The sequence below is a fragment of the Oncorhynchus mykiss genome, chromosome 3, assembly GCF_013265735.2.
Source record: "Oncorhynchus mykiss isolate Arlee chromosome 3, USDA_OmykA_1.1, whole genome shotgun sequence".
Classification (NCBI taxonomy): Eukaryota; Metazoa; Chordata; class Actinopteri; order Salmoniformes; family Salmonidae; genus Oncorhynchus; species Oncorhynchus mykiss.
The window spans coordinates 69,850,600-69,861,826 of record NC_048567.1 but is presented as its reverse complement, the minus strand read 5'-3'; the positions used below and the strand labels follow the sequence as shown (position 1 = coordinate 69,861,826).

Sequence of the window (11,227 nt, the reverse complement as noted above, 5' to 3'; positions counted from 1 at the left end):
TTGATTGTGATGTTTGTTTATTGTTATTATTTGATTTGTATGTGTTTGTGTTTTATATTGTGTTTTTGACGGAGGTCGGGAATGGTGTTGGCCCGAAAGGGGTGCGTTTGTAGTCTAGTAGACTAGTGGTTAGAGCGTTGGGCCAGTAACCGAAACGTTGCTAAATCGAATCCCTGAGCTGCCAAGGAAATAAATGTCGCTCTGCCCCTGAACAAGGCTGTTAACCCACTATTCCTAGGCCGTCGTTGTAAATAAGAATTTGTTCTTTACTGACTTGCCTATTATTTTTTTTAAATAAGGCATTTTATAAATATTTTTTAAATTGGTCTAATGAAAACAGTTGTTCACAAAAAATAAATCCAATAATTCAGTGTTCTGTGTAATTATATAATTGTGATTATATAATTGTAACGCTATAATCTATAATTGTGATTATATAATTGTAACGCTATAATCTATAATTGTGATTATATAATTGTAACGCTATAATCTATAATTGTGATTATATAATTGTAACGCCATAATTGTATCCCGTAACAGCTAAGGGCAGAAGTAGGGTACGATATCACAATCTGCACCTAGATCTGGAACACTTCTTCCTCACACTTTTAACACACACAGAGAGAGACATCTGAACAAATAATGTGATACTGCGGTATGACTTATTGAGTCAATTGGATATGATTAGGACATTCAATATCACGGTACATTGCCACTGGATAAATTAAACCCTAAATAGGGCTCAGCAGATAGCAGAGAAGCTGCCCCAGCTGGCTCCCCGAAACTGTGACCACTCCCCCTACACACCGGAGCACCCGGCTGCTGCGCGGAGCGGGGCTGTTGATACCACAGCTGTGATCACACGCCACAGAGGCGCGCCAAGAGACGGACTGCACAGGCTCCACCACCAGCCACTCTCACGACACACCAAGCCACCACTTGCTGTAGTGCAATTCTCAGGTAAGAGAGGGTTTCTGTTGCAATCTTTACAGAAACGTTATAATTTTCGGATGGTGGTTGTGTGAAACATGCACTGCGGTGTCCCATAATGATTATGAGAAGGGGATTCCCGATGAAGACGTAACAAACGACTAAAACCACAGCCATTCCCAACGCAATAGCATTATTATAGTGGTTACCACTCATAGGATCGCCTAAACTACAAGCAGTTTTTGCTACTAATTGCGGTTAGACTATATTCATTGATTTCATACTGTAACTTGTTACAAACATTCAAAATAATTTTATGATGGAAAATTCATTAAATTATATAGTCATTATAAAATTAAACGTTTCAGTTCAGGTGAGGTCTCAACTAACCTACATTCGCCTACAAGTGTTTGTTTGGACAGGTGCAATGCAGCAAAATTGTTTTTTTGTGCTCTCCACCCACGTGAAAAATACTATAGTATACTATGGTATAAATACTGTAGTATTACTATATTTATATTCTATAGTATTCACTGTAGCCTAGTGTTTTTTTGTACTGTAGTATTAACCTAACGTAACAGGTGTAAAAGAAATGCCTGAAACTAGAACCCTTACATACTTGTCTTGACAAGATGAAAAAATACTGCCGGGAGAGGTTCTTTTCTGCACTGTTCAACCAATCCAGGAAAATGTGGACGAGTTAAGATGGAGTGTTGCCTTGTTAACGTCCAAATGCTGAAGTTGCTCTCTTTCCATTTCCCCTGAAAACCGGACATCCAGTGGTTAGGGACTCCGCAAAGGCTACTGTAGTTTTTATTTTTAGGTGTAGTAAAATGTGCTGTAAAAGGTTTAAGTGCCTTGGTCATCGGGTATTCCAACCAGCAATCTTTCAGTTACTGGCTAAACGCTAGGCTACCTGTCGCCTTGTGTTATTTACTGTAGTGTTTTGGCATTCATTGGTGGTATACTGTAGTATTTACTGTATTGTTTTTGCTGGCATTAGTAGCATACTGTAGTATTTACTGTATTGTTTTTTGCTGACATTAGTAGTATACTGTAGTATTTACTGTAGGTAGTATGCAGGATTGCCCCCCCCCCCCCACCCCCCCACCACCACCACCACCACCCTTACCCTAAGTGGAGTAAACTAACATATAACAATATTTATACTGCTACTTACAGCTATTTCGCTCACATCGATGCTAACTGTAGTTACAGAATTATACATATATTCCTATTTGTTTTCACCCTCCGCGGCCAATCCACCATTCATTCAGTTCTTAACTCCAACCCTCCGATGTCCACAGATTAACCCATCTTTCCCAGTATAATGGAACCGGTCGTCTTTCTGCTTTGTATGCGTTAGTTTAGGCCTGCCTATTGTATTTTAAGCACGTCTCTGTCGCATTATTCACACATTCAGAATTCACTGCTTCAAGTTAAGGAGCCTACCTCCCCTCTTCAAATTGGGTGTGCGAGACCAAGAGCGCGTATACTCTTATGTTTGGTCTCAATGAAATACACTAGGCTGCCTATGCATGGGTGGAGAATCATGTGGCATTTATATTTTTAAGGAAATTAACTTAAATATGATTGGACTATATAGTTTGCTACAGTGTTTGTAAATAAATATTCATACTGGAATGAAGTGGACGTGAGTCGACGTGTTGTTGATAATCGTCGAAAAGGAAAAAGCGCATCGCGCGCATAGGCTACCATGGTGAGCGAGCCGTTTCTTTATCATTAAATATTGCGATGGTGGAAAAGCACCCAAGTGTCATACTTGAGTAAAACTAAAGACACCTTAATAGAAAATGACTCAAGTAAAAGTGAAAGTCACCCAGTAAAATACTACTTGACTAAATCTAAAACTATTTGTTTTTAAATATAATTAACTATAACAAGTACAGTTAATTTCCAAAATATACTGTGTCAAAAGTAAAAGTATAAATTCTTTCAAATTCTTCATATTAAGCAAACCAGGCGGCACAATGTTCTTATTTGTTTTATTTTACGGATAGCCAGGGGCACACTCCAACACTCAGACATCATTTACAAACGAAGTCATTTGTGTTTAGTTTAGGGATGACCTGGCATGTTCTCTTGACAAATGTGGGAATTGGACCATTTTGCTGTCCTGCTAACCTCTTAAAATGTAATGAGTACTTTTGGGTGTCAGGGAATATGTATGGAGTAAACAGTACATTATTTTCTTTAGAAATGCAGTGAAGTAAAAGCTAATAAATATAAATAGTAAAGTACAGATACCCCCAAAAACGACTTAAGTAAATACGTATTTTACGTATTTTTTACTTAAGTACTTTACACTACTGAAATATTGATTACCCATTCATACCTCTCTGCCTGAAAATCGTCCTCCTAAAAGGTAGGCTATATCCAATATGCAAAACGTAGCTCAAGAAAAAATGCAAGTGTCCACTGTCATCATTCTTGCTGCTTCAAATTCAGTGGCCAGATGTGTGAGATCAGGTGCACCTGTGGTCTCAAATAAAATAGTAGGCTGTAGCCTATGCATGGGCGGAGAAAGATGGGGCTGTTATAGTTCCAAGAAAATGTACTTCCTAAATATGATTAGACTATAGTTGACTATTGCCTAGAAAATAATATTGTTCACCCATATTTGTCTCCATCTGAAAATCATCGCACTCCTAAAAGGTAGGGTATAGCTCAAGAGAAAGTGCAAATCTCTCCAACTCTGTTCTCTTCAGACTACGTCTAGCCTATTGGCCGATGCAAGTGTCTATTTGTCTAGTATTAACCTTTTTTTGTGTAGTATTTAATATTTTTGTCAGGTTATTTTTTGCACATGTTGATATGGCCTTTAGGGCAGACAACTGCTGCGATCATCAGCAAGTGAGCTGGGTCATATACGCCAAAAATAGAATTGCAGGAATGCAGTTGTGGGTGGGAGTTAGACAGAAAGCCGGTGGGTGGGAGTTAGACAGAAAGCCAGTGGGTGGGTGGGAGTTAGACAGAACGCTAGTTGTGGGTGGGAGTTAGACAGAAAGCCAGTGGGTGGGTGGGAGTTAGACAGAAAGCCAGTGGGTGGGAGTTAGACAGAAAGCCAGTGGGTGGGTGGGAGTTAGACAGAAAGCCAGTGGGTGGGTGGGAGTTAGACAGAAAGCCAGTTGTGGGTGGGAGTTCGACAGAAAGCCAGTGGATGGGTGGGAGTTAGACAGAAAGCCAGTTGTGGGTGGGAGTTCGACAGAAAGCCAGTGGATGGGTGGGAGTTAGACAGAAAGCCAGTTGTGGGTGGGAGTTCGACAGAAAGCCAGTGGATGGGTGGGAGTTAGACAGAAAGCCAGTGGGTGGGTGGGAGTTAGACAGAAAGCCAGTGGGTGGGTGGGAGTTAGACAGAAAGCCAGTGGGTGGGTGGGAGTTAGACAGGAAGCCAGTTGTGGGTGGGAGTTAGACAGAAAGCCAGTGGGTGGGTGGGAGTTAGACAGAAAGCCAATTGTGGGTGGGAGTTAGACAGGAAGCCAGTGGTTTCGGTGGGAGTTAGACAGAAAGCCAGTTGTGGGTGGGAGTTAGACAGAAAGCCAGTTGTGGGTGGGAGTTAGACAGAACGCCAGTGGGTGGGAGTTAGACAGAAAGCCAGTGGGTGGGAGTTAGACAGAAAGCCAGTGGGTGGGAGTTAGACAGATAGCCAGTTGTGGGTGGGAGTTAGACAGAACGGCAGGTGTGGGTGGGAGTTCGACAGAAAGCCAGTGGGTGGGTGGGAGTTAGACAGAAAGCCAGTGAGTGGGCGGGAGTTCGACAGAAAGCCAGTGGGTGGGTGGGAGTTAGACAGAAAGCCAGTGGGTGGGTGGGAGTTAGACAGAACGCCAGTTGTGGGTGGGAGTTAGACAGAAAGCCAGTGGGTGGGAGTTAGACAGAAAGCCAGTGGGTGGGAGTTAGACAGAAAGCCAGTTGTGGGTGGGAGTTAGACAGAAAGCCAGTTGTGGGTGGGAGATCGACAGAAAGCCAGTGGGTGGGTGGGAGTTAGACAGAAAGCCAGTGGGTGGGTGGGAGTTAGACAGATAGCCAGTTGTGGGTGGGAGTTCGACAGAAAGCCAGTTGTGGGTGGGAGTTAGACATAAAGCCAGTTGTGGGTGGGAGTTAGACAGAAAGCCAGTGGGTGGGTGGGAGTTAGACAGAAAGCCAGTGGGTGGGTGGGAGTTAGACAGAAAGCCAGTGGGTGGGTGGGAGTTAGACAGAACGCCAGTGGGTGGGTGGGAGTTAGACAGAAAGCCAGTGGGTGGGTGGGAGTTAGACAGAAAGCCAGTGGGTGGGTGGGTGGGTGGGTATGAAAAGCTCAGGGTGCAGGCGGAAGCGGGATGAATAAATCATTACTGAGCAGACCTCTTGTAGGTAAGACTGGAGTGTAAAATGGATAGTTTCACTTTAGGGAACGCAATTTATGGTCTATTCTTGCCATGCACAGTAGTGTTCTCATTCATGGGTGGCACAAATTGGGCTATGGGGAGGGGAATGGGTGGGGTATATGCAAATTAAATACTTTAGTATTACTATAGTGAAAAAAACGGTAGCGTTTTGCTAACACTAGTGCTTTTGCGGACATTACTGTAGTATTTAGTTAGCACTACACAATTGAGGGATACTACAGTGTGTAGTATAGTATTATACAGTATACTATACTGTCACGATCATTATAATGAATGTCGGACCAAGGCGCAGCGTACGTAGTTCCACATGTTTAATTGAAATGAAACTCGCAAAAACGAAATGTGAAGTCATAGAATGATCACACGCCACTACACACAAACAAGATCCCACAAAACACAGTGGTGGAAATGGCTGCCTAAATATGATCCCCAATCAGAGACAACGATAAACAGCTGCCTCTGATTGGGAACCATACCAGGCCAACATAGACATACAATACCCTAGATAACCCACCCTAGTCACACCCCGACCTAACCAACATAGGGAATAAAAGGCTCTCTATGGTCAGGGCGTGACATATACAATTCTATAATAAGCACTACATGATCAAGAGATACTCCAGTGTGTAGTATATTATTCTACAGTATACTACAACATTCTATAGTAAGCACTACATAATCAAGGAATACTATAGTGGGTAGTATAGTATTCTACAGTATACTACAACATTCTATAGCAAGCACTACATAATCAAGGAATACTACAGTGGGTAGTATAGTATTCTACAGTATACTACAACATTCTATGGTAAGCACTACATAATCAAGGAATACTATAGTGGGTAGTATAGTATTCTACAGTATACTACAACATTCTATAGCAAGCACTACATGATCAAGGAATACTACAGTGGGTAGTATAGTATTCTACAGTATACTACAACATTCTATGGTAAGCACTACATAATCAAGGAATACTATAGTGGGTAGTATAGTATTCTACAGTATACTACAACATTCTATAGTAAGCACTACATAATCAAGGAATACTATAGTGGGTAGTATAGTATTCTATAGTATACTACAACATTCTATAGCAAGCACTACATGATCAAGGAATACTACAGTGGGTAGTATAGTATTCTACAGTATACTACAACATTCTATAGCAAGCACTACATAATCAAGGAATACTATAGTGGGTAGTATAGTATTCTACAGTATACTACAACATTCTATAATAAGCACTACATGATCAAGGAATACTATAGTGGGTAGTATAGTATTCTACAGTATACTACAACATTCTATAGCAAGCACTACATAATCAAGGAATACTATAGTGGGTAGTATAGTATTCTACAGTATACTACAACATTCTATAATAAGCACTACATGATCAAGAGATACTCCAGTGTGTAGTATATTATTCTACAGTATACTACAACATTCTATAGCAAGCGCTACATAATCAAGGAATACTACAGTGGGTAGTATAGTATTCTACAGTATACTACAACATTCTATAGCAAGCACTACATAATCAAGGAATACTACAGTGGGTAGTATAGTATTCTACAGTATACTACAACATTCTATAGTAAGCACTACATAATCAAGGAATACTATAGTGGGTAGTATAGTATTCTACAGTATACTACAACATTCTATAGCAAGCACTACATAATCAAGGAATACTATAGTGGGTAGTATAGTATTCTACAGTATACTACAACATTCTATAGTAAGCACTACATGATCAAGGAATACTATAGTGGGTAGTATATTATTCTACAGTATACTACAACATTCTATAGCAAGCACTACATGATCAAGGAATACTACAGTGGGTAGTATAGTATTCTACAGTATACTACAACATTCTATAGTAAGCACTACATAATCAAGGAATACTATAGTGGGTAGTATAGTATTCTACAGTATACTACAACATTCTATAGTAAGCACTACATAATCAAGGAATACTATAGTGGGTAGTATAGTATTCTACAGTATACTACAACATTCTATAGTAAGCACTACATAATCAAGGAATACTATAGTGGGTAGTATAGTATTCTACAGTATACTACAACATTCTATAGTAAGCACTACATAATCAAGGAATACTATAGTGGGTAGTATAGTATTCTACAGTATACTACAACATTCTATAGTAAGCACTACATAATCAAGGAATACTATAGTGTGTAGTATATTATTCTACAGTACACTACACAAATCTATAGTATGTACTGCACATGATTGAGGGATACTACACTGTGGAGTATAATGTTCTACAGTATTCTACAATTTACTACAGTTAACTTCAGATAGTAAGTACTATATAATTATATAGGAAACTGTAGTATCATGTGGGCAGGCCTACTAGAAACTGGTTTGACGATGGTCAATTTATCGGACTTGTTTTTGTTGTCTAGACAGAGTTGTAGACTTCTAGGCTAATTTGATATATATATAAATGCTTAAAAAATGATGCTCATGACAGATAGATTTTTATCAGCAAATGTTCCTTTCGATGGGCTATTATTGGGCTATTTTGAAACAACAATTTACACATTTTGCCTGTACTAACCTCGCCCATTCATATACGCTAACTACCTTCAGCGTCTTTTCATGAAGTTATCTTCTGGCCGGGTTAGTTTTTTGAAGAGCTAAGGCTTGCGGTACAGTTTTTGAAACAGATAGAATTATCTTTCATAGCAGTGAGAAATAACAATTAAAAAAATGAAAGATTAAATTCCTACACACCTTTATAGGGTTACGGTTCTCACACGGCCATATCTCCATGTTACAGCGCTTGTTTACAGAAGACAGACAGAAAACAGAGATGACCACCTGTGCTAATTAGCTATCGTGCTCAAACACCTGTGTGTAAGCATAACAGGGTGTAGTTTGCCGGCTGGAGGGACACATCCGTATGGATCTGACCTGCTACAGTAAGTGTGTCTTTTTCATTTGAAAGATTCTTTCTCGCTGATATGAAAGATAATTCCATATGTTTCGAAAACCGCATCACAAGCGATGATTATTGACGTTTCTAAATTTAAAACAGAGCATAGGGATTGTAGTTGAAATGGTCCCACTGGTAAGTGGTGCTTATAGCTAAGAACCCTTAGGATAAGGTAGACTGCCTTCTTAATTACATGTAATGCCTTGGGTTCTCGAGGGCATGTAGGTCTACTAACCTAGTAATTAGTAAGCTATAGCCGCAGGGACCAGTCTTGCATTTGCAATAGCATGAACTGAACCTATCAAAATGTTTCATATTAACACTAGCAGGTTTTAAACTTACATTGCTTCAAAGTTACATGGCCACAGGCAAGTGTGACGGTCATTTTAATTTAATAGATTCAACTGGGTCATTTGTAGGGCCTAGTCTAGTGGATTTTTCAAAACCAACGAGAGCGAATTTGACGGCGCAATGCAAGTTTGTCAAGCGAAAGCCTCGTGCTCATCGCGAAGGATGGAGAGGAATGGGAGAGAAATGGAAGAGGTGTCCAAGGAGATGATCAATGAACCATCAAAAATACAAATAGTTTTCCTGTGCTATTGTTTGTTCAGATACCCATGTGACATTGGTTAGAATAATCTGGTTTTAGAATTATTGTAGCTCTATTTTAAACTTCATAAAAACATTCAATTATCAAAAATATGTACCCAGCACAAGACCAGCACATTATAATGTAGTATTGTAGTCATTACACTCCCTGGATCTGCAGAACATTTATGAGGGCCGCCTAATGTCCCTCTAACCACGAACAAGCACTTAGAAAAGTCACACACAGGAGAGAAGGGGGAGAAGGAGGGAGAGCAGTATGTTTAAGAAAGAATAAAAGCAGGGGAGGGGGAGGCAGGAGAGGGGGAGAGGGGGAGGCAGGAGAGGGGGAGAGGGGGAGGCAGGGCAGGGGGAGGCAGGAGAGGGGGAGACAGGAGAGGGGGAGAGGGGGAGGCAGGAGAGGGGGAGACAAGAGAGGGGGAGACAGGAGAGGGGGAGGCAGGGGAGGGGGAGGCAGGGCAGGGGGAGGCAGGAGAGGGGGAGACAGGAGAGGGGGAGGCAGGGCAGGGGGAGGCAGGAGAGGGGGAGGCAGGGCAGGGGGAGGCAGGAGAGGGGGAGACAGGAGAGGGGGAGACAGGAGAGGGGGAGGCAGGGCAGGGGGAGGCAGGAGAGGGGGAGGCAGGGCAGGGGGAGGCAGGAGAGGGGGAGAGGGGGAGGCAGGGCAGGGGGAGGCAGGAGAGGGGGAGGCAGCAGAGGGGGAGGCAGGGGAGGGGGAGACAGGAGAGGGGGAGGCAGGAGAGGGGGAGGGGGAGGCAGCAGAGGGGGAGACAGGAGAGGGGGAGGGGGAGGCAGGGGAGGGGAGAGGAAGGTGCAGGAGAGGGGGAGGCAGGAGAGGGGGAGGCAGCAGAGGTGGAGGCAGGAGAGGGGAGGGGGTGGCGTGGGAGGCAGGAGAGGGGAATCCAGAGAATCCAGTCACAGGGAATTAGACATCAACCTCTGCAGAGCTGTCTAGGAGACCAGGGAATGTAGGATTCAACACACAGGGAGGTGTGTGTGTGTTGTCAGTATTTGTTCTGAGACTGCCTCATAAACCTCTTATGTTACTATTCCCTTGGCTCCTCCAGCCAGTGGCTACTTGGCCAGTCAGCCTGGATTGGGGCCTGTGCTGGGGCCATGTTTGTGCCATTCATATGATGTGGTTTTCTGTTTGCAACTGGGAGTAGAGGGGAACTTGTGCCCTGACAAAGACATGAGAGGAATACGGTAATTAAGTCTTATCAATGCCATGAGGGATTGATAAAGTCTCATCAAATTAAATTCCTTTGAATTGAATTGCTGCCATGTGCTTTGCTAAACTGTGCAGTGCATTGTGTTCAATGCTGTGCTACAGTGTTCCAGACTGTTCTAGAATGTTCTGGAGTAATGTTGTGTTGGACTCTGCTGTGTTGCACTGCAATTAATACACCATGCTGGTGGGGAAATGCTGCATAGTTGTGCCTGTGATGTGCTGTGTTTTTGTGTCGTGCTGGGTTTCCCTCCCTCCCACTCGCTGGCTTTGATCCCTGCTCCCCCTCTGAAGTGTGCACACCGCAACGCTGCAACTACACTGCCTTTTAGTATGAAGTGTGGAGCCCTGACTCGTGGGCTTAGAAGACTGTGGCGGTCTCCGTTCAATTGCAGCCAGCCAGCAAGGCAATCAGGGAGAACCCCGCTTCAGCAGGACCAACTACTGAACCAAACAGCCTTGAAGAAGCTGCAGCAGCAGGGGGAGAAAAGTCATTTTCTACACATTGCAGAGGACAAGTGACTGGACTGGATAATAGATTGCCAATCACGATGCACTGCCCTGCCATGCATCCCTCTCTCAGCTCCCTCCCCATGTGTACACCTCTACCTGTGACCCCCCCCCGCCTCTCCCTACCACCGCCCATCCCGCATAAAGGCACAAAGGTCTTTCTGCCCAACCAGGGGAAGGGATAAGAAGGGAGGGGTGTAGAGAGGGATGGAAGAGGGGAGTCTTCTGTCTAGTATTTACCTAGTGAATGCCGCTGAACTCTACAGTTCTTTAATGATATCTCACACACACACACACACACACACACACACACACACACACACACACACACACACACACACACACACACACACACGCACACCTCAACGGGATTCCCTGCTCAGGCTCAGCCCTACTCAGTTATTCAGCAGCCAGCCTCGTCTTTGAGAAGCGGAAGTACATTTAAAAGCAGCAGTGAATCTGAAATGGGTTCTATTAAATATTCAGTCTGGTGCTTTCTGCCGGAGGAGGAGGAAGCTGTCTCCAGCCTCTTTCAGTTCTCAGTGAGACCGCAGCACTCCTGAATCTGGGTTAATA

General features: G+C 43.0%; 1 protein-coding gene across 3 annotated transcripts in view; it reads left to right on the top strand.

Moving 5' to 3' along the window:
* Positions 1-825: 825 nt before the first annotated feature.
* sytl5 (synaptotagmin-like 5) overlaps positions 826-11,227 on the top strand; it is an 85,370-nt gene continuing 74,968 nt past the window's right edge. Inside the window, exon 1 of one of the 3 annotated variants that reach the window (XM_036975035.1) lies at positions 826-960. The gene's annotated coding sequence lies outside the window, so the exon portion shown is untranslated. The remainder of the gene's footprint in view (positions 961-11,227) is intronic. The other 2 variants (XM_036975034.1, XM_036975036.1) reach the window with 2 other exon arrangements.